This window comes from Mesoplodon densirostris, chromosome 4, assembly GCF_025265405.1.
Source record: "Mesoplodon densirostris isolate mMesDen1 chromosome 4, mMesDen1 primary haplotype, whole genome shotgun sequence".
Taxonomy (NCBI): domain Eukaryota; kingdom Metazoa; phylum Chordata; class Mammalia; order Artiodactyla; family Ziphiidae; genus Mesoplodon; species Mesoplodon densirostris.
In genome coordinates, this window is record NC_082664.1 from 83,897,827 (window position 1) to 83,922,919 (window position 25,093).

A 25,093-nucleotide genomic window follows, 5' to 3' on the forward strand; every position below is an offset into this window, starting at 1 on the left:
AATGGATGTAATTAGGTCATCCCAAGGGCTCTTTAGTTTAAGGAAATGTTATGACTTGATCTGTGATTCTTCTTTCTTCCTTTTCTTCATATTTTATCAGCGGTAAGAGCATCTTTTCCCCCCTTTCAGTAAGTACACTAGCTGTCCCTGACCTTCATTCCTTCTGCCCCAAGGCTCATTCACAGCTTTATCAACTTATGTCTAGACAACAGCAACAGCATCCAGTGTGTCCCGTTCTCTTCCCCAGCCAAAAACGTCTTCCCTTTAGAAGCTTATTCCTTTACCATCCTGTTTATCAAACTAACTTAGCAGCTTAAAATATTTCATCATTTTTATGGATTCTATGGGTGAAGAATTCAGAGGGAATTCCCTGGCAGTCCAGTGGTTAGGACTCCATGCTTTTACTGCTGAGGGCCTGGGTTCGATCCTTGGTTGGGGAACTAAGATCCCACAAGCCATAGCATGGCCAAAAAAAAAAAAAAAAAAGAATTCAGAAAGAATATAGTCGGGGTGGTTTATCTCTGCTTATAATATTTGGGGCCTCAGCTAAGATGACTCAGAAGCTGGGAGTTGATGCTGGCTGTCTGCTGGGATATCTGCTGAGGCTTGGGGCCAGAACACCCACAAGGGCCTCTTCAGGTAGACTATGCTTTCTCATAGCATGGTGGCCTTCAACTTTTTACATGGCAAACCACAGAACCAAAGGCCACTGTCAAAAAAAAAAGTCATGAATTGTGTGGCCTTTGATCTAGCCTAAATTATAACATCACTTCCACTGTGCACTACTGGTCTAGCAGTCACACACCCTCCCACATGCCAGGGAAAGGTATAGCCTCCACCTCTCTGTGGAAGTGGTGTCAAAGAATTTGTGGGCAAGTTTTTTTTTTGTTTGTTATGTTTTGTTTTGTTTTTGTTTTTGCGGTACGTGGGCCCCTCACCGCTGTGGCCTCTCCCGCTGCGGAGCACAGGCTCCGGAAGCGCAGACTCAGCGTCCATGGCTCACGGGCCCAGCTGCACCGCGGCATGTGGGATCCTCCCGGACGGGGGCACGAACCCATGTCCCCCGCATTGGCAGGCAGACTCTCAACCACTGCACCACCAGGGAAGCCCTGTGGGCAAGTTTTTAAACCACCACAATTAATGACTCAGATAATTCTCTTCTGCCCCCACCCCCATGTCTTTATATGCATCCCAGTGATATCTCCCACGTTAAATACACTATATAAATTATAATGGTGTAGTGATGTCTCTCCAGGAATTTTTCTCTGGAGCCCATTTCTCTCTCTTGGACATACAACTATATTTGTGGACGTTTTTACATTTGGATAATTTTAAACTTGATAAGACTGAGAAAAATATTCTGTCAAAGAGTTGAGTTTAATTTATACTAGTTTAACTGGGGATTGAAAAACAAAGTTGTGTCCTATAGAGCAATTTGAGTAATGGTGTTATCTTCTGTTGTGAGAGAGAAGAGGAAAGTCTATCTTTGCTGTTAGAAAAGCACTAATTAATGAGAAAAGGCACTTACCTATCAGTAACTGTGTGTTTGAATCTCCGGACAGTGGGAGAAGATTATTCAAAAGTGGGGTTTCAGGCTCTGATCACATAAGAAATAAAAGAACAGTAACTAGATCCTTTTTTTAAATTTAATTTTTATTTTATGTTGGAGTATAGTTGATTTACAATGTTGTGTTAGTTTCAGGTGTATAGCTAAGTGACTCAGTTATACATATATCCATTCTTTTTCAGATTCTTTTCCCATATAGCTTATTATAGAATATTGAATAGAGTTCCCTGTGCTATACAACAGGTCCTTGTTGATTATCTGTGTTACATATAGTAGTGTGTGTATGTTAATCCAACTCCTAATTTATCCCTCCCCTCATGTTTCTCCTTTGGTAACCATACGTTTGTTTACAAAGTCTGTGAGTCTGTTTCTGTTTTGTAAATAAGTTCATTTGTATCATTTTTTAGCTCCCATATATGAGTGATATCATATGATATTTGCCTTAGTCTGACTTACTTCACTTAGTATGATAATCTCTAGGTCCATCCATGTTGCTACAAATGACGTTATTTCATTCTTGTTTTATGGCTGAGTAATATTCCTTTGTATATATGTACCAAACCTTCTTTATCCACTCCTCTCTCAATGGAGGTATAGGTTGCTTCCATGTCTTGACTATTGTAAATAGAGCTGCAATGAACATTGGGGTGCATGTATCTTTTCGAATTATGTTTTTCTCCAGATATATGCCCAGGAGTGGGATTGCTGGATCATATGGTAGTTCTATATTTAGTTTTTAAAGGGACTTGCATACTGTTCTCCATAGTAGTTGTACCAATTTACATGCCCACCAACAGTGCAGGAGGGTTCCCTGTTCCCCACACCCTCTCCAGCATTTATCGTTTGTATGCTTTCTGATGATGGCCATTCTGACCAATGTGAGGTGATACCTCATTATAGTTTTGATTTGCATTTCTCTAATAATTAGTGATGTTGAGCATCTTTGCATGTGCTTTTTGCCCATCTGTATGTCTGCATTGGAGAAATGTCTATTTAGATCTTCTGCACATTTTTTGATTGGATTTTTTTTCTTCACTATATATATAGAGAGAGAGCTAATGAGTTGTTTGTATATTTTGGAGATTAATCCCTTGTCAGTCACTTTATTTGCAAATACTTTCTCCCATTCTGTTGATTGCCTTTTCATTTTGTTTATGGTTTCCTTTGCTGTGCAAAAGCTTTTAAGTTTAATTAGGTCCTATTTGTTTGTTTTTATTTTCATTACTCTAGGGGGTGGATCATAAAAGATATTGCTGTGATTTATGTCAAAGAGTGTTCTACCTATGTTTTCCTCTAAGAGTTTTATACTATCTGGTCTTACATTTAGGTCTTTAATCCATTTTGAGTTTACTTTTGTGTATAGTGTTAAAGAATGTTCTAATTTCATTTTTTTACTTATAGCTGTCCAGTTTTCTCAGCACTGTTTATTGAAGAGCCTGTCTCTCCTCCATTGTACAGTCTTGCCTCCTTTGTTGTAAAATAATTGACCATAAATGCATGGGTTTATTTCTGGGTTTTCTATCCTGTTCCATTGATCTATATTTCTGTATTCATGCCACGATCATACTGTTTTGATTATTGTAGCTTTGTAGTATTGTCTGAAGTCAGGGAACCTGATTCCTCAAGCTCCATTTTTCTTTCTCAAAATTGCTTTGGCTATTTGGGGTCTTTTGTGTTTCCATACAAATTAAAATTTTTTTTGTTCTAGTTCTGTGAAAAATGCCATTGGTAATTTGATAGGGATTGCATTGAATCTGTAGATTGCCTTGGGTAGTATAGTCATTTTGACAATATTGATTCTTCCAAGCCAAGAACATAGTACATCTTTCCATCTGTTTGTTATCTTCAATTTCTTTCATCAACATCTTGCAGTTTTCAGAGTACAGGTCTTTCGCCTCCTTAGGTAGGTTTATTCCTAGGTATTTTATTCTTTTTGATGAGATGGTAAATGTGATTGCTTCCTTCATTTCTCTTTCTGATCTTTCATTTTAGTGTATAGAAATGTAAGAGATTTCTGTGTGTTAATTTTGGGGGGGGATTTAAAAAAATACATTTATTTATTTATTTTTGGCTGTGTTGGGTCCTCATTGCTGCATGGGCTTTCTCTAGTTGCAGCAAGTGGGGGCTACTCTTTGCAGTGCACAGACTTTTCATTGTGGTGGCTTCTCTTGTTGTGGAGCACAGGCCTTAGGCGCACGGGCTTCAGTAGTTGTGGCTCGTGGGCTCTAGAGTGCAGGCTCAGTAGTTGTGGCGCAAGAGCTTAGTTGCTCCACAGCATGTGGGATCTTCTGGACCAGGGATCAAACCTGGTCCCCTGCATTGGCAGGTGGATTCTTAACCACTGCATCACCAGGGAAGTCCCTGTGTATTAAATTTATATCCTGCAACTTTACCAAATTCATTGATGAGCTCTAGTAGTTTTCTGGTAGCATCTTTAGGATTGTCTATATATAGTATCATGTCATCTGCAAACAGTGACAGTTTCACTTCTTTTTTTCCAATCTGGATTTCTTTTTTTTTTTTAAAGAATAATTCTTTATTTTATTTATTTATTTTTGGCTGTGTTGGGTCTTCGTTTCTGTGCGAGGGCTTTCTCCAGTTGCGGCAAGCAGGGGCCACTCTTCATCACTGTGTGCGGGCCTCTTCACTATCGCAGCCTCTCATTGTGGGGCATAGGCTCCAGATGCACAGGCTCAGTAGTTGTGGCTCATGGGACTAGCTGCTCCGTGGCATGTGGGATCTTCCCAGACCAGGGCTTGAACCCATGTCCCCTGCCTTGACAGGCAGATTCTCAATGACTGCGCCACCAGGGAAGCCCTGGATTTCTTTTATTTCTTTTTTTTCTCTGATTGCCATGGCTAGGACTTCCAAAACTATGTTGAATAAAAGTGGCAAGAGTGGACATCCTTGTCTTGTTCCTGATCTTAGAGGAAAGGTTTTCAGTTTTTCATCATTGAGAATGATGTTTGCTGTGGGTTTGTCATACATGGCCTTTATTATGTTGAGGTAGGTTCCCTCTATGCCCACTTTCTGGAGAGTTTTTATCATAACTGGGTGTTGAATTTTGTCAAAAGCTTTTCCTGCATCTATTGAGATGATCATATGGTTTTTATTCTTCAGTTTGTTAATGTGATGTATCACATTGATTGATTTGCAGATATTGAAGAATACTTGCATCCCTGGGATAAATCCTACCTGACCATGGTGTATGATCCTTTTAATATATTGTTGGATTTGGTTTACTAGTATTTTGCTGAGTATTTTTTTACGTCTATGTTCATCAGTGATATTGGCCTGTAATTTTCTTTTTTGTGGTATCTTTGTCTGGTTTTGATATCAGGGTGATGGTGGCCTTATAGAATGAGTTTTGGAAGTGTTCCTTCCTCTGCAATTTTTAGGAAAACTTTCAGAAGGATAGGTGTTAACTCTTCTCTAAATGTTTGATAGAATTTGCCTGTGAAGCCATCTGGCCTTGGCCTTCTGTTTGTTGGAAGTTTTAAAATCACAGTTTCAATTTCAGTACCTGTGATTGGTCTGTTCATATTTTCTATTTCTTCCTGGTTTAGTCTTGGAAGGTTGTACCTCTCTAAGAATTTGTCCATTTCTTCTAGATTGTCCATTTTATTGGCATATAGTTCCTTGTAGTAGTCTCTTTTGATCCTTTTTATTTCTGTGGTGTCAGTTGTAACTTCTATTTCATTTCTAATTTTATTGATTTCAGACTATTTTTTCTTGATGAGTCTGGCTAAAGGTTTATCAATTTTGTTTATCTTCTCAAAGGACCAGCTTTTAGTTTCATTGATCTTTTCTATTGTTTTCTTCATCTCTAATTCATTTATTTCTGCCTTGATCTTTATGATTTCTTTCCTTCTACTAACTTTGGGTTTTGTTTGTTCTTTTTTCCCTAGTTGCTCTAGGTGTAAGGTTAGGTTGTTTATTTGAGATTTTTCTTGTTTCCTGAGGAAAGATTGTATTGCTATAAACTTCCCTCTTAGAAATGCTTTTGCTGTGTCCCATAGGTTTTGGATTGTCATGTTTTCTTTGTCATTTGTCTCTAGGTTTTTAAAAATTTCCTCTTTGATTTCTTCATGATCCATTTGTTGTTTAGTAACATATTGTTTAGCTTCCACTTGTTTGTGTTTTTCTTGTGAATGATTTCTAATCTCATAGCATTGTTGTTGGAAAAGATGGTTGATATGATTTCAATTTTCCTAAATTTACCAGGGCTTGCTTTGTGACCCAGCATGTGATCTATCATGGTGAATGTTCCATGTGCACTTGAGAAGAATGTGTATTCTGATTCTGCTGCTTTCAGATGGGCTGTTCTATAAGATAAATAAAATAAATATCAGTTAATAAAGTATCAGTTATCAATAAAATATCAGTTAAGTCCATCTGGTCTAACCAATTTAAAGCCTGTGTTTCCTAATTGATTTTCTGTCTGGATGATTTGTCTATTGGTGTAAGTGGGGTGTTAATGTCCCACACTAACAGTAACTAGATTCCAGCACTGATAAATCACATTAATTCATTCTAGTATTCTAAGTTTATTTATAATGTCAGTAGATTTTCTTTTAAAGAAAGGGACATATAGTGAGCCTTCCAGCAAGTTTTCTTCAGGGAGAATCCACTTTAGTGTCAAAGGAATTTTTATTGGTTTTCATCCAAAACCTTTGAAAGCAAGCAAGGCTTTTGGATCCTTAGAATAAGGCTGAGGAGTTTGGAGGAGGGAAAAATGACAGACTTTTGTTTTCACAAAGACAATCAAATCATTTCCTCTGGGAAAACAGACTTTATTAGATATAATATTTCATTTTTTAAAATTTCTTATATATATATATATATATATATATATATATATATATATATATATATCTGGCTGCATTGGGTCTTCGTTGCTGCACACGGGCTTTCTCTGGTTGTGGTGAGTGTGGGCTACTCTTTGTTGTGTTGCCCGGGTTTCTCACTGCAGTGGTTTCTCTTGTGGATCATGGGCTCTAGGCATTCAGGCTTCAGTAGTTGCAGCGTGCAGGCTCAGTAGTTGTGGCATGGAGGCCCTAGAGTTTATGGGCTTCAGTAGTTGCATGTGGGCTCAATAGTTGTGGCTTGTGAGCTTTAGAGCTCAGGCTCAGTAGTTGTGACTTGTGGGCTTTAGAGTTCAGGCTCAGTAGTTGTGGCTCACAGGCTTAGTTGCTGTCCAGGGATGAAGTAGCCAAAGCAAGATCCCATGTGGGATCTTCCCAGGCCAGGGATGGATCTCCTATTCCCTGCATTGGCAGGTGGATTATTAACCACTGTTATAATATTTCTGAATTTGTTTTCCTTTCTGATTGCTTGTTAGTGTTTCTCATAAAATAGAGATCACAATTCACCAAAGCCCCTAGTGGTATGGCAGTCACAAAACATTGTCTGTGAAGGTTTTCTACAGTTGAACCAACACAGGATAGAATACTATCCTCCATAAAAGGCAGCATTGAGTATTGGAACCCAAAAAGTTTATGTGCAGTAGGGTACAAAATATGCTGCAGGTGCTTGTACTTCATGATCATGATCATAATCTTCATCATCATAAATACTTGAAATTGAAAAATGTAAAGTCAAACTTAATCAATTAGGTATCTGATTTGGCATTTTGTAGCTGTAGGTTACCATGTCTACCATTTAAAATAAGTTCCTAGCATTATGTATGCATCAAGAAAAGAGAGTGTTTGTAGTTTGAACTGGATAAAAATTACCAGTTAATAACTTACTCCTATGTTAAATAAAACAGGGGAATGTCTACTTCTAACTTTATGATAATTTTTTGTAATACTTTTTTTATACTTCAAAGAAATTCAAGATAATGTCATTAACAATTGTCTATATTTTCACTGAAAACTGTGACATTGATGAGAGAAATTGAAGAAGGCATCAATAAATGGAAAGATATTCTGTGCTCATGGATTGGAAGAATTTATATTGTGAGAATGTCCATTCCACCAAAAGCAATCTGAAGATTAAGTGCAATCCCTATCAAAATTCCAATGGCATTTTTTACAGAAATAGAACAAATAATCCTAAAATTAGTGTGGAACAAAAGAGCTAAAGTAGCCAAAGCAATATTGAGAAAGAAAAGCAAAGATGGAGGCATCATGCTTCCTGATTTCAAACTTTATTACAAAGGTATAACAATCAAAACACTATGGTATTGGCATAAAAACAGATGCATAGGTCAATAAAACAGAAGAGAGACACCAGAAATAAACCCATGCATATATGTCAATTAATTTTCGAAAGAAGAGCCAAGAATATGGGGCTTCCCTGGTGGCTCAGTGGTTGAGAGTCTGCCTGCTGATGCAGGGGACATGGGTTTGTGCCCACGTCCGGGAAGATCCCACATGCCGCAGAGTGGCTAGGCCCATGATCCATGGCCGCTGAGCCTGCACATCCGGAGCCTGTGCTCCACAACAAGAGAGGCCACAACCGTGAGAGGACTGTGTATCACAAAAAAAAAAAAAAAAAAAAGAGCCAAGAATATACAATAGGGAAAGGATTGTCTCAATAACTGCTGTTGGGAAAACTGGATCCTGTCTTACACTATAAACTAATATCAAATCAAAATGGATTAAAGACTTGAATGTACAGCCTGACACCATAAAACTCCTAGAAGAAAACATAGATGGAAGCTCCTTGACATCAATTTTGGCAATGATTTTTTTGGATTTGACACAAAAAGCAAAGGCAACCAAAGCAAAAATAAACAGGTGGAACTACATCAAACTAAAAAGTTCTGCATAGCAAAGGAAACCAACAAAATGAAAAGACAACCTACAGAATGAGATGAAATATTCTGAAATCATGTATCTGATAAGTGGTCAATATCTGAAACATAAAGAACTCATAAAATGTAATAGCAAAAACCCTGAAAAAACAAACAAAAACGCCTCCAAACAATTTGATTAAAAAAAAATTTTTTTTAGATTTATTATTTATTTATTTACTTTTATTTTTGGCTGCATTGGGTCCTAGTTGCGGCACATGGGATCTGTGTTGAGAGGCATGTGGGATCTTTCGTTGCAGCGCGTGGGCTTCTCTCTAGTTTTGGCGGCGGGTTTTCTCTCTCTAGCTGTGGTGTGCGGCCTCCAGAGCGCATGGGCCCTGTAGTTTGCGGCACAGGGGCTCTAGTTGAGGTGCACAAGTTCAGTAGTTGTGACACGCAGGCCCAGTTGCCCTGTGGCATGTGGGATCTCAGTTCCCTGACCAGGTATCGAACCCATGTCCCCTGCATTGTAAGGTGGGTTCTTTACCACTGGACCACCAGGGAAGTCCCAAAACAATTTGATTTTAAAATGGGCAGAGGAACTGAATAGACATTTTTCCAAAAAAGACATACAAATGGCCAAGCGGTCCATGAAAAAATGCTCAACATCACTAATCATCAGGGAAATGCAAATCAAAACCACAATGAGGTTGGAATGGCTGTTATTAAAAGGCAAGAGATATACACCAATAAAAATTTTTAAATATATTAGAAAAGAAGAATACAAGAGATAAGTGTTGGAGAGGATATGGAGAAAAGGGACCCTTTGTGTACTGTTGGTGGTGAGGTAAAATGATGCAGCCATTGTGGAAAGTAACGTGCATGTTCCTCCAAAAATATAAAATACAGGGGTGAGGTGTTAGTAAAATGGGTGGAGGTAGTCAAAAGGGATGAGCTTCTAGTGTTTTTTTGTTTTTGTTTTTGCGGTACGCAGGCCTCTCACTGCTGTGGCCTCTCCTGTTGCAGAGCACAGGCTCCGGACATGCAGGTTCAGCGGCCATGGCTCACAGGCCCAGCCGCTCCGTGGCATGTGGGATCTTCCCAGACCGGGGCACGAACCTGTGTCCCCTGCCTTGGCAGACGGACTCTCAACCACTGTGCCACCAGGGAAGCCCAAGCTTCTAGTTTTAAGAAAATAAATCCTGGGGATGAAATGTACAGCATGGTGACTACAGTTAATAATACTGTATTGTATATTTGAAAGTTGCTAAGATATTTTCTCCCCCAGTTTTATTGAGATATAATTGACATACAGCATTGTATAAGTTTAAGGTGTACAGCATGATAACTTGACCTACATATATCATGAAATGATTACCACAATCAGTTTAACATCCATCATCTCATATAGATACAAAAATGAAGAACAAGAATGTTTTCTTACTTGTGTTGAGAACTGTTAGAACTTAGTCTCTTATCAACTTTCAAATATACCATACAGCAGTGTTAACTATAATATTCAGGTTGTATATTACATCCCCAGTACTTATTTCTCTTTTGACTGGAAATTTGTACCTTTTGACCATCCAGTCCCTGCCCCACACCCCCCACCTCTGGTAACCACAAATCTGATTTCTGTACGTTTAGAGGTTTTGTTTGTTTGTTTTCAAATTCCACAAATAAGTGAGCTCATAGAGTATTTGTTTTTCTCTGTCTGACTTATTTCACTTAGCATAATGCTTTCTAGGTCCATCCATGTTGTCACAACCACAAGATTTCCTTCTTTTTTATGCCTAAATAGTACATATGTGGATAATTGTATATACATAAATTATATCTTCTTTTATCCATTTATCCATTGATGGACACTTAAGTTTTTTCCATGTGTTGGATATTGTAAATAATGCTACAATGAACAAGGCAGTGCAGATATGTTTTCGAGTTAGTGTTTTTGTTTCCTTTGGATATATTCCCAGAAGTAGAATTGCTGGATCATGTGGTATTGCTATTTTTAATTTTTTTGAGGAAACTCCATGCTGTTTTCTATAGTGACTGTATCAATTTAAAATCCTACCAACAGTACAGAAAAGGGTTCCCTTTTCTTCACATTCATACCAGCATTTGTTATCTCTTGTGTTTTTGATGATTGCCATTATAACAGGTGTGAGGTGATATCTCTTTGTGGTTTTGATTTGAATTTCCCAGATGATTCGTGATGTTGAACACTTTTTCATGTACCAGTTGACTTTTTGTAAATCTTCTTTGGAAAAATGTCTTTTCAGGTCTGTTGCCCATTTTTAATTGGATTATTATTATAATTGTTGTTATTATTACTTGCTATTTTTAAGTTGTATGGGTACAACTTATATATTTTGAATAATAACCCCTTATCAGCTGCATGGTTTGCAAATATTTTTTCCCATTCCATGGGTTTTGTTTGTTTGCTGTACAGAAGCTTTTTAGTTTGATGTAGCCACACTTGTTTAGTTTTGATTTTCTTTCTTGTTCTTTAGGTGTCATATCCAAAAAATCATCATCAAGACTCATGTCAAGGAGCTTTTCCCCTGTGTTTTCTTCTAGTAGTTTCATGGTTTCTATTCTTACATTTAGGTCTTTAATTCATTTTGAGTTAATTTTTGTGAGTGGTGTAAAAATAAGAGTAGTTCCATTCCTTTACATGTGAATACCCAATTTTTCCTGGCACCATTTATTGAAGAGATTGTCTTTCTCCATTGAGTATTCTTGGCTCCCTTGTCAAATATTATCTGACTGCACATGAATGGGTTTAATACTGGACTCTCAATTCTGGTTTTTGGTCTATGTGTCTGTTTTCATGCCAATACTGTATTGTTTTGATTACTATAGCTTTATAATATAGCTTGAAAGCAGGAAGTGTGATGCCTCCTGCTTTGTTCTTCTTTTTCAGGATTACTTTGGCTATTCAGCATATTTTGCTGTTCCATATAAATTTTAGGAGTGTTTTTTCTACTTCTGCAAGAAAATGCCATTGGAATCTTGATAGGTATTGCACTGAATTTATAGATGGCTTTGGGTAGTATGGCTATTTTAACAGTATTAATTCTTCCAATTCACATGGGATAACTTTCCAATTATTTATGTCTTCTTTGATTTTTTTCATGAATGTTTTGTAGTTTTCAGTGTACAGATCCTTTACATCCTTGGTTAAATTTATTTCTAAGTATTTTATTGTTTTGATGCTATTTTAAATAAAATAATTTAAAAAAATTTTCAGGTTATTTGTTGTTCATTTATACTTAAACTACTGATTTTTGTATGTTAATTTTGCATTCTGCAACTTTACTGCATTCACTGTTTAGATTTAACAGTCTTTTGGTTGAGTCTTTAGGGTTAGTTATGTCATTTGCAAATAGCAAGAATTTTACCTCTTCCTTCCCAATTCTGGTGCATTTTATTTCTTTTTTCTTGCCTGATTTCTCTGGCTAGGACTTCCAATACTAAGTTGAATAAGAGTGGTGAGAGTGGGTGCATTTGTCTTGGTCCTAATATTAGAGGAAAACCTTTCAGCCTTTTGCTATCAACTATAATGTTATCTGTGGACTTGTCTTATAAGGCCTATATTATGTTGAGGTATGTTCCTTCTATACATAATTTATTAAGGGTTTTTATCATGAATAGATGCTGAATTTTGTCAAATGCTTTTTCTACATCCATTAAGATGATTATATGTTTTTTTCTTTCATTCTATTAATGTGATGTATCACATTTATTGATTTTTCATATATTGAACCATCCTTGCATCCTAGGGATAAATCCCACTCAACCTTAGTGTATGATCCTTTTAATGGGCTGCTGAATCGTTTGCTGGTACCAAATTTTCCATCTGTATTCATTAGGAATATTGGCCTATGGTCTTCTATTCTTGCAGTGTTTTTTTTTCCCCCCGACTTTGCTGGGTTTGGAAGTGTTCCCTCCTCTTCTATTTTCTGTAAGAGTTTGAGACAGATTATCATTAATTTTTCTTTAAATGTTTGGTAAAATTCACCAGTGAAACTATCTGGTCCTGGGCCTTTCTTTGTTGGGGGATTTTGGTTACTGATTCAATCTTCTTACCAGTAATTGGTTTTTTAGATTTTCTATTTTTTCTTGATTCAGTCTTGCTGAATTGTATGTATATATATATATATATATATATATATATATATATATATATATATATATATATATATATATATTTTTTTTTTTTTTGCGGTATGCCGGCCTCTCACTGTTGTGGCCTCTCCTGTTGCGGAGCACAGGCTCCGGACGCGCAGGCTCAGCGGCCATGGCTCACGGGCCCAGCTGCCCCTCGGCACGTGGGATCTTCCCAGACCGGGGCACGAACCCACGTCCCCTGCATCGGCAGGCGGACTCTCAACAGCTGCGCCACCAGGGAAGCCCTGAATTGTATATTTTTAAGAATTTTTTCAAGTACCTTTCCCCAGAGGCCATCCAAGAGGCCAAAGGCTTATTGCAGCAAAGTGGGCTTCTGGAGCTGAACCTGAGGCCTCAATCTGACAAATGCCAAGGGCATTTTCCTGGCTTGTTCAGCACTTCAGATCAGTCAGTGCAAAAAGCTCTGAATGATTACTAAGACTTTGAGACATTGAATGACCTGCCCAAGATCAGTTTGACTCACCCAAGCCATGTGGCTGACAGGGTCTTGGTTCTCTGGCCGGGTGTCAGGCCTGTAACTCTGAGGTGGAAGACCTGAGTTCAGGACATTGGTTCACCAGAGACCTCCCGGCTCCACGTACTACCAAACGGCAAAAGCTCTCCCAGAGATATCCATCCCAATGCTAAGACCCAGCTCCACTCAATGACCAGCAAGCTACAGTTCTGAACACCCTATGCCAAACAGCTAGCAAGACAGGAACACAACCCCACCCATTAGCAGAGAGGCTGCCTAAAATCATAATAAGGTCACAGACACTTGAAAACACACCACAAGACGTGGACCTGCCCACCAGAGAGACAAGATCCAGCCTCAACTACCAGAACACAGGCACGAGTCCCCTCCACCAGGAAGCCTACACAACACACTGAACCAACCTTAGCCACTGGGGTCAGAAACCAAAATCAACGGGAACTACAAACCTGCAGCCTGTGAAAAGGAGACCCCAAACACAGTAAGTTAAGCAAAATGAGAAGAAAGAGAAACACACAGCAGATGAAGGAGCAAGGTAAAACCCCACCAGACCAAAAAATGAAGAGGAAATAGGCAGTCTACCTGAAATTCAGAATAATGATAGTAAAGATGATTCAAAATCTTGGAAATAGAATGGAGAAAATACAAGAAACATTTAACAAGGACCTAGAAGAACTAAAGAGCAAACAAACAATGGTGAACAACACAATAAATGAAATTAAAAATTCTCTAGAAGGAATCAATACCAGAATAACTGAGGCAGAATGGATAAGTGACCTGGAAGTTAAAATAGTGGAAATAACTACTGCAGAGAAGAATAAGGAAAACAGAATGAAAAGAATTGAGGACAGTCTCAGAGACCTCTGGGACAACAGTAAATCCACCAACATTCAAATTATAGGGGTCCCAGAAGAAGAAGAGAAAAAGAAAGGGACTGAGAAAATATTTGAAGAGATTATAGTTGAAAGCTTCCCTAATATGGGAAAGGAAATAGTTAATCAAGTCCAGGAAGCACAGAGAGTCCCATACAGGATAAATCTTAAGAAGAAATATGCCCAGACACATATTAATCAAACTATCAAAAATTAAACGCAAAGAAAAAATATTAAAAGCAGCAAGGGAAAAGCAACAAATAACATACAAGGGAATCCCCATAAAGGTTAACAGCTGATCTTTCAGCAGAAACTCTCCAAGCCAGAAGGGAGTGGCAGGCCATATTTAAAGTGATGGAAGAGAAAAACCTACAACCACGATTACTCTACCCAGCAAGAATCTCATTCAGATTCGACAGAGAAATTAAAACCTTTACAGACAAGCAAAAGCTAAGAGAATTCAGCACCACCAAAGCAGCTTTACAACAAATGCTAAAGGAACTTCTCTAGGCAGGAAACACAACAGAAGGAAAAGATCTACAATAACAAACCCAAAACAAGTAAGAAAATGGTAATAGGAACATACATATCAATAACTACCTTAAATGTAAAAGGATTAAATGCTCCCATCAAAAGACTGGCTGAATGGATACAAAAACAAGACCCATATATATGCTGTCTACAAGAGACCCACTTCAGACCTAGGGACACATACAGACTGAAAGTGAGGGGATGGAAAAAGATATTCCATGCAAATGGAAATCAAAAGAAAGCTGGAGTAGCAATTCTCATATCAGACAAAATAGACTTTAAAACAAAGACTACTACAAGAGACAAAGAAGGACACTACATAATGGTCAAGGGATCAATTCAAGAAGAAGATATAAAAATTGTAAATATTTATGCACCCAACATAGGAGCACCTCAATACATAAGGCAAATGCTAACATCCATAAAAGGGGAAATTGACAGTAACACAATCATAGTAGGGGACTTTAACACCCCACTTTCACCAATGGACAAATCATCCAAAATGAAAATAAATAAGGAAACACAAGCTTTAAATGATACATTAAACAAAATGGACTTAATTGATATTTATAGGACATTCTACCCAAATACAACAGAATACACATTTTTCCCAAGTGCTCATGGAACATTCTCCAGGATAGATCATATCTTGGGTCACAAATCAAGCCTTAGTAAATTTAAGAAAATTGAAATTGTATCAGATATCTTTTCTGACCACAATGCTATAAGACTAGATTACAATTACAGGAAAAAATATGTAGAAAAATACAAACACATGGAAGCTAAACAATACACTACCTAATAACCAAGAGATTACTGAAGAAATCAAAGAGGAAATCAAAAAATACCTAGAAACAAATCACAATGAAAACACGATGACCCAAAACCTATGGGATGCAGCAAAAGCAGTTCTAAGAGGGAAGTTTATAACAATACATTCTTACCTTAAGAAACAAGAAACACCTCAAATAAAGAACCTAATCTTACACCTAAAGCAATTAGAGAAAGAAGAATTTAAAAAAAACCAAAGTTAGCAGAAGGAAACAAATCATAAAGATCAGATCTGAAATAAATGAGAAAGAAATGAAGGAAACAGTAGCAAAGATCACTAAAACTAAAAGCTGGTTCTTTGAGAAGATAAAATTGATAAACCATTAGCCAGACTCACCAAGAAATAAAGGGATAAGACTGAAATCAACAGAATTAGAAATGAAAAAGAAGTAACAACTGATACTGCAGAAATACAAAGGATCATGGGAGATCACTAAAAGCAACTCTTTGCCAATGAAATGGACAACCTGGAAGAAATGGACAAATTCTTAGAAAAGCACAATCTTCCAAGACTGAACCTGGAAGAAATAGAAAATATAAACAGACCAATCACAGGCACTGAAATTGAGACTGTGATTAAACATCTTCCAACAAACAACACAGGACCAGATGGCAATTTCTATCAAACGTTTAGAGAAGAGCTAACACCTATCCTTCTCAAATTCTTCCAAAATATAGCAGAGGGAGGAACACTCCCAAACTCATTCTATGAGACCACCATCACCCTGATACCAAAACCAGACAGAGATGTCACAAAGAAAGAAAGCTACAGGCCAATATCACTGATGAACATAGATGCAAAAATCCTCAACAAAATACTAGGAAACAGAAAAGGATCATACACAATGATCCACCATGATCAAGTGGGGTTTATCCCAGGAATGCAAGGATTCTTCAATATATGCAAATCAATCAATGGAATAGACCATATTAACAAATTGGAGGATAAAAACCATATGATCATCTCAATAAATGCAGAAACAGCTTTCAACAAAATTCAACACCCATTTATGATAAAAACCCTCAAGAAAGTTGGCATAGAGGGAACTTACCTCAACATAATAAAGGCCATATATGACAAACCCACAGCCAACATCGTTCTCAATGGTGAAAAACTGAAACCATTTCCACTAACATCAGGAACAAGACAAGGTTGCCCACTCTCACCACTATTATTCAACATAGTCTTGGAAGTTTTAGGCACAGCAATCAGAGAAGCAAAAGAAATAAAAGGAATCCAAATAAGAAAAGAAGAAATAAAGCTGTCACTGTTTGCAGATGTCGTGATACTATACATAGAGAATCCTAAAGACTCTACCAGAAAACTACTAGAGCTAATCAATGAGTTTGGTAAAGTAGTTGGATACAAAATTAATGCACAGAAATTCCTTGCATTCCTACACATTAATGATGAAAAACCTGAAAGAGAAATTAAGGAAACGCTCCCATTTACCACTGCAGCAAAAATAATAAAATACCTAAGAATAAACCTACCTAAGGGGACAAAAGACCTGTATGCAGAAAACTATAAGACACTGATGAAAGAAATTAAATATGATATAAACAGATGGAGACATATACCATGTTCTTGAATTGGAAGAATCATTCTTGTGAAAATGACTCTACTACCCAAAGCAATCTACATATTCAATGCAATCCCTATCAAACTACCACTGGCATTTTTCACAGAACTAGAGCAAAAATTTTCACAATTTGTATGGAAACACCAAAGACCCCGAATAGCCAAAGCAATCTTGAGAAAGAAAAACGGAGGTGGAGGAATCAGGCTCTCTGACTTCAGACTACACTACAAAGCTACAGTCATCAAGACAGTATGGTACTGGCACAAAAACAGAAATATAGATCAATAGAACAGGATAGAAAGCCCAGAGATAAACCCACACCCATATGGTCACCTTATTTTTGAAAAAGGAGGCAAGAATATACAATGGAGAAAAGACAGCCTCTTCAATAAGTGGTGCTGGGAAAACAGCTACATGTAAAAGAATGAAATTAGAACACTGCCTAACACCATACAGAAAACAAACTCAAAATGGATTAAAGACCTAAATGTAAGGCCAGACACTATCAAACTCTTAGAGGAAAACATAGGCAGAACACTCTAGGACAAAAATCACAGCAAGATCCTTTTTGACCCACCTCCTAGAGAAATGGAAATAAAGACAAAAATAAACACATGGGACCTAATGAAACTTAAAAACTTTTGCACAACAAAGGAAACCATAAACAAGATGAAAAGACAACCATCAGAATGGGAGAAAATATTTGCCAATGAAGCAACTGACAAAGGATTAATCTCCAAAACTTACAAGCAGCTCATGCAGCTCAATATCAAAAAAACCAAACAACCCGGGCTTCCCTGGTGGCGCAGTGGTTGAGAGTCTGGCTGCCGATGCAGGGGACATGGGTTCATGCCCCAGTCCGGGAAGATCTCACATGCTGTGGAGTGGCTAGGCCCGTGAGCCATGGCTGCTGAGCCTGCACATCTGGAGCCTGTGCTCTGCAACGGAAGAGGCCACAGCAGTGAGAGGCCTGCGTACCGCAAAAACAACAACAACAAAAAAACCACCAAACAACCCAATACAAAAATGGGCAGAAGACCTAAATAGACATTTCTCCATAGAGATATACAGACTGCCAACAAACACGTGAAAGAATGCTCAACACCATTAATCATTAGAGAAATGCAAATCAAAATTACAATGAGGTATCACCTCACAGTGGTCAGAATGGCCTTCATCAAAAAATCTACAAACAATAAATGGTGGAGAGGGTGTGGAGAAAAGGGAACCCTCTTGCACTGTTGGTGGGAATGTAAATTGATACAGCCACTATGGAGAACAGTATGGAGGTTCCTTAAAAAACTAAAAATAGAACTACCATACGACCCAGCAATCCCACTACTGGGCATATACCTGAGGAAACCATACTTCAAAAAGAGTCATGTACCACAGTGTTCATTGCAGCTCTATTTACAATAGCCAGGACATGGAAGCAACCTAAGTGTCCATCAACATATGAATGGAGAAAGAAGATGTGGCACATATATACAATGGGATATTACTTGGCCATAAAAAGAAACGATTGAGTTATTTGTAGTGAAGTGGATGGACCTAGAGTCAGTCATACAGAGTGAAGTAAGTCAGAAAGAGAAAAACAAATACCATATGCTAACACATATATATGGAATAAAAAAAATGGTACTGAAGAACCTAGGGGCAAGACAGGAGTAAAGACGCTTCGTAGAGAATGGACTTGAGGACTTGGAGAGGGGGACAGGTTAGCTGGGATGAAGTGAGAGTGTGGCATGGACTTATATATACTACCAAATGTAAAATAGATAGCTAGTCAGAAGCAACTGCTTAGCACAGAGAGATCAGCTCAGTGCTTTGTGACCACCTAGAGGGGTGGGATAGGGAGTGGGGAAGGGAGACACAAGAGGGAGGAGATATGGGGATGTACGTATATGTATAGCTGATTCACTTTGTTATAAAGCAGAAACTAACACACCATTGTAATGAATTATACTTCAGTAAAGATGTTTAAAAAAATTTTTTTTTCATTTCTTCTAGGTTACCCAGTTGGTGTATAGTTGTTCATAATAACTTTGTATGTTTTTTTGTTTATCTATGGTATGACTTGTCTCCTCTTTCATTTTAATTTTGTCAATTTGGGTCCTCTGTCTTTTTTCCTTGGTTAGTCTAGTTAAAGATTTGTCTTTTCAAAGAACTAATTCTTAGTTTTGTTAATCTTTTCTATTTTCTTATTATCAATTTTGTTTATTTCTGCTCTAATCTTTATTATTTCCTTCCTTCTGCTAACTTTCAGCTTTATTTGTTCTTCTTTTTCTAGTCCCTTGAGTCATAGAGTTAAGTTGTTTGAGATATTTCTTGTATCTTGATATAGAAGTTATTTCTCTGAACTTCCCTCTTTTGCTGCATCCTACCAGTTTTGGTATGTTGTTTTTCCATTTTCATTTGTCTCAAGACACTTCTTAATTTCCCCTTTAATTTATTCCCTGATCCATTGGTTGTTCAAGGAAATGTTGCTTAACTTCCATGTATTTGAGTTTTCCAGTTTTCCTCCTGTTATTGATTCCTAGTGTCATACTGCTGTGGTCACAGAAGATACTTGGTATGATTTCAGTCCTCTTGAATTTGCTTAGACTTGTTTTGTGACCTAACATAGGGTCTTTCTTAGAAAATGTTCCATGTGCACTTGAGAATGTGTATTCTGCTGTTGTTAGATGAAATGTTCCATATGTCTGCTAGGTCCATTTGGTCACTGTTGTTCAATTCTGCTGTTTCCTTATTGATTCTCTGTCTGAATGATCTATTTATTGTTAAGACTGAGGTTTTAAAGTCCCCAACTACTATTGTCTTGTTGTTTATTTCATGTTGTAGCTCTACTAATTTTGGCTTTATATATTTAGGTGCTCCAATGTTGGGTGTATAAATATTTATAATAGTTTTATATCTTGATGGAGTGTCCCTTTTATCATTATATAATGCCTTTCTTTTTCTGTTTTTACCTTTTTTACTTTAAAGGTTATTTTGTCTGATATAAATATAGGTACCCCTCCTTTTTTGTTGTTGTTACCATTTGCTTGAAATATCTTCTTTCACCCCTTCATTCTTAGTCTATTTGTATCTTTAAGACTAAAGTGAGTCTCTCGTAGACAGCATATTTTTGGATCTTGTTTTGTTTTGTTTTATTTAATCCATTCAGCCTTCTATTTTTTGATTGGAGAATTTAATCCATTTACATTTAAAGTAATTATTGATAAGTACGGACTTACTATTACCATTTTGTTAATTGTTTTCTTGGTGTTTTATTCCTTATTATTCTGAGGTTTGGGGGTTGTTATTTTTTTTTAATGGCTTCTGGTATCAGTATGCTTTGATTTTTTTTTTATCATGTTCTTTTGTGTAAGTGCTACAAGTTTTTCTCTTCTGGTTACCATGAGGCTTATATACAGTATCTCAAAATTTAACACCATATTTTCAACAGATGATAACTTCAATAGCATGCCTAAACTTTACACTTTTATTTATCCTTCCCCTTACATTTTAGGTTATTGACATTACAGATTACATATTTTAATATTATGGATCCAATAACAGATTATTATAGTTATGTTTACTTTTACTACCTTTGTCTTCTAACTTTTAAATTAGAGATTAAATATTTTATATTACCATATTATAAAATCTAACTTTGACTATTTTATATATCTATATACACATATACAGTTACATTACATATATGTAATTACTAGTGAGTTTTATACCACCTTTTTATGTTTTTGTGATGTTCATTAGTGTTCTTTAACTTCCACTCAAATAACTCCCTTTAGCATTTTTTGTAAGGCAGATCTAGTAGTGATGAACTCCCTCAACTTTTGTTTACTTGGGAACGTCTCTCTGCCTCCTTCATTTCTGAAAGATAGCTTTTTTGCATACAGAATTCTTGGCAGACACATTTTTTTCAATATTTTGTATATATCATCCCCCTCTTTCCTGGCCTGAAAAGTTTCTGTTGAGAATTCACTGATACAAGCAGCTTCTCAGGAGTCCCTAGTCAGGGTCTGTGGTCAAACGATGTCAGGAGTGGACAGGGATATGAATTAGCACACCTGCCTGGAGAGAGTAGGGGAACTGGCTCCAAGCTTGGCCAGGCTCTTTGTTTGTGGTCTTGATGGAAGCTGACCCATTCTCCAAGTTCCCTGGCTGAACAGTGCCATTGCCTTTGCTCTGCAGATGATCAGCTCTGCCAGCAGGGCTTTGTAGCTTCCAGGTGTTCTGACCAGACTTCCTGGTCAGGCCAGTCTCTAACTCAGCTCCCTTGCCTGGGCAGGTTGTTGTGGGGAAGACCAGGCTCCAGGACCAGCAAGGCTCTCTGTTTGAGATCCCAAATCAGGCAGACCTGCACCCTGCTGAGTTCCCTGGTCAGACTGTGCCACTGTCTTGGCTTTGCAGATGAGCAAGGTTGCTGGCTGGGACTACTGCTGGCCCGCCAAGATCCAAGTGTTTGCTGGTTGTTGCAAGCCCCATCCCCTTTCTTCATCACAATCAGATTCCCCATAGTCAAGCCCTGCAGATTCCCCTGCAATCCCCGTGAAGGGAGACTGGAGTGGGACTCCCAAGAAGTGACTTACGATGCTGGGGAAGGTGGATGTCCACCTTGGGCTCTCTTTTCTCCCAGGAGGCTCAGTGGAGACCTCTTGGGGAATGCTGCAGGAGGGGCAATGAGGTCCTTGTGTAGCTGCTCCTTTTACTCCTCTAATACGGTCTGTCTTGGTCTCTGTGGTGCAGGGGGTGCTTTCATGTTCTAGGATTTTTCTCAGTGGTGTCTAGTCCATGAATAGTTTTTAGTTGTTCTTCCTGTGAGGGGTAGTGAAGTTGGGAATGACCTCTGTCACTATCTTGGTGATGTCACCTCTGAGAGTAGATCTTAAATGTTCTTACCACAAAGAAAAAATAGTAATTAGGAGATGTGATGCAGGCATTTATTAAAGCTGTGTTGGTCATTATTTTTCAATATCTAAGTGTACTAAATCAACACATTGTATACCTTAAATGTTACACCTTTCACAATGTTATATGTCAGTTATATCTCACTAAAGCTGGGGGAAAATCCACAATTGCTTACATGATATTACTCATGTAATGCTGACCTTCATGTATTAATATGTGTATCCTATATTTGCAATATAATTTAACATAAAACAGTAAATATGACACCATTAAGGTGAATCTTTGCTGTTTGGTTTGCCCAACATTTATTTGCCTTCCTCTAACACTTCCCCAGTTGTTGTTTGGGTACCCCTTTCTACCTCCACAAAACCCATGTGCTCAAAGGATGCTCACCTTACTGTCAGCTTCAGGGCTGGGTTCTGATAAGCTTAACTCAGCATATCCTCTTCATCTGGCCTCACGGATTAGTACACAAATGGGCACAGAACCCAGTTTGGGTGGATGAGAAGCAAGGAGATATGGCTGAGAGGTTCTCTTTCCCAGGTACTTTCCCTTTTCTGAGAGCATCATGGAAAGAAATCCTCCTTTGTAGTTCAAAGAAGCAAAAAAACCCAAAAAACAAACAAACAAAAAAACAACCCAAATACAAAAAACCAGACTGAGGACAAAGCCACATCTGAGGGAGTAGAGATGAGAGAATTGTAGAGAAATAGAGCCAAGGCCTTGTTAACATTATGAAGCCTCTGGTTAAAACCATTCCCAAAATCTTCAACTATAACTTTACTTTAGCCAACACATCTCCATTTTAGCTTAAGCCAGTTTGGATTGGGGTTTCTGTTTCTTGCAGCACAGAGTTCTAAATGTGACATAGGCTAAACTATTCCGTAAAAGGAAGAGCAAACTATTTAGCTGAATTGATCATCTTACTTACATATAAAGCTTCATAAGAGAATTTGTAATATTACATAAGTAACTTTTCTTTCTCCCATCTCACCTGCCCTGTTTCTTCTGATAGTCTGACAGAGCTCAGAAAAGGAACAATGTTAGGAAGAATGATGAGATCTAGACTAGGCTTAGAAGAGTGGGTGATTGTCCATATTATAAAAGTCTACAGGTGCACAAGGGAGGGGGTGATGACTGTAATGCTATACCTGTGTCACTTAAATTCATTTTTAAAAACAGTTTTATTGGTGTATAATTGACATATAACAAACAGCACATATTTAAGGTGTAAAATTTAATCAGCGTTGACCTATGTGAAACCAACATCGCAATCAAAGCAACAAACATCTATAACCTTTAAATATTTCCTTTTGATCCTTTGTAATCCTCCATCTCACCCCACCCTAATACCCTTACCAGTCGCCAGGCAACCACTCATATGCTTTTTGTCACTATAGATTACATTTCATTTTCTAGAATTTCATGGAATAATATACTATGTATTTCTTTTTTGTCTGGCTTCTTTTACTCTTCATAATTATTTTGAGATTCATCCATATTGTTGTGTGTATTAGTGGTCCATCTGTTTTTTTGTTGAATAGTATTCTATTTTATGGAAATACCACAGTGCATTTATCCATTCCATTGAAATGTTGACAGACATTTGGATTATTTCCAGTTTGGGACTATTACAAATAATTAGCATACAAATATTAGCATGTTTGTCAGTACATATGCTTGCTTTTCTCTTGAATAAATGCCTAGTTGTGGAATGGAGGATCAGATGGTGGGTATATATTTAACATTTTAAGAAGCTGTCACACTGTAGTCCAAAGTGATTGTAACAATTTTACATTTCTAATGGTGGTATGTGAGATTTCTAGTTGCTCCACATCTTCCCCACATTTGGTATGGTCAGTCTTTTTAATATTAGCCATTCTAATAGGTATGTAGTGGTATTTCATTGTGATTTTAATTTGCATTTATGACAAATGATATTGAGCATAGTTTTATGTACTTATTTGCAGTCCATATATCTTCTTTGGTGAGGTATCTGTTCAAATCTTTTGTCTATTTTTAAAAATAGGGGGACTTCCCTGGTGGTCCAGTGGTTAGAACTTGGCTCTTCCACTGCTGGGGGCCTGGGTTCAATCCCTGGTCGGGGAACTATGATTCCACAAGGCATGCAGTGTGGCCCTCCCCGCAAAAAAATGTGTTTTTTTTTTGAGTTGAATTCTTTACATATTCTGGATTCTTTTATTACATGTATGACTTTAAAATATTTTCTCAGAGTCTGTGGCTTGCTTTTCATTCTCTTAATGGTGTGTTTTTTTTTTTTTTGTTTTTTTTTTTTTTTGTGGTATGCGGGCCTCTCACTGCTGTGGCCTCCCCCGTTGCGGAGCACAGGCTCCGGACGCGCAGGCTCCGGACGCGCAGGCTCAGCGGCCATGGCTCACGGGCCCAGCCGCTCCGCGGCATATGGGATCCTCCCAGACCGGGGCACGAACCCGTATCCCCTGCATCGGCAGGCGGACTCTCAACCACTTGCGCCACCAGGGAGGCCCTAATGGTGTGTTTTGAAGAGCAAAATTTTTCATTTTGATGAAGTGCAATTTATCAAATTTTCCCTTTTTGGATTATGTATTTGACATCATATCTCAGAAATCTTGGCCTAAACTAAAGTCATGAAAATTTTCTCCTATGTTTACTTCTAAAGCTTTATATTGTTAGGATTTATATTTAGACCTCTGATCCATTTTAAGGTAAATTTAGTATATGATAAAAGATATAGATAAGTTATTTTTTTCTTTTTCATATGATTATTTAAAATTTCCAGCACCATTTGTAAAATCAATCTATCCTTTCTCCACTGAATTGCCTTTGTACCTCGGTCAAAAGACAAATGTCCGGGCCTCCCTGGTGGCGCAGTGGTTAAGAGTCCGCCTGCCGATGCAGGGGATACGGGTTCGTGCCCCGGTCTGGGAGGATCCCATGTGCCGCGGAGCGGCTGGGCCCGTGAGCCATGGCCTCTGGGCCTGCGCGTCCGGAGCCTGTGCTCCGCAACGGGAGAGGCCACAACAGTGAGAGGCCCACATACCGCAAAAAGAAAAAAAAAAAAAAAAAGACAAATGTCCATATGTGTTTAGGTTTATTTATGTACACTCTTCTCTGTTCTACTGATATATCTGTCTGTCTTTACAATAAAACCATGCTGTCTTCATAAAAGAAAGCAAAATTGAGTTCTTTGTGGTGAGGTGGATGGACCTAGAGTCTGTCATACAGAGTGAAGTGAGAAAGAGAAAAATACCATATATTAACATATATATATGGAATCTAAAAAAAAGAAAAAATGTTCTGAAGAACCTAGGGGCAGGGCAAGAATAAAGATGCAGATGTAGAGAATGGGCTTGAGGACACGGGGAGGGGGAAGCATAAGCTGGGAGGAAG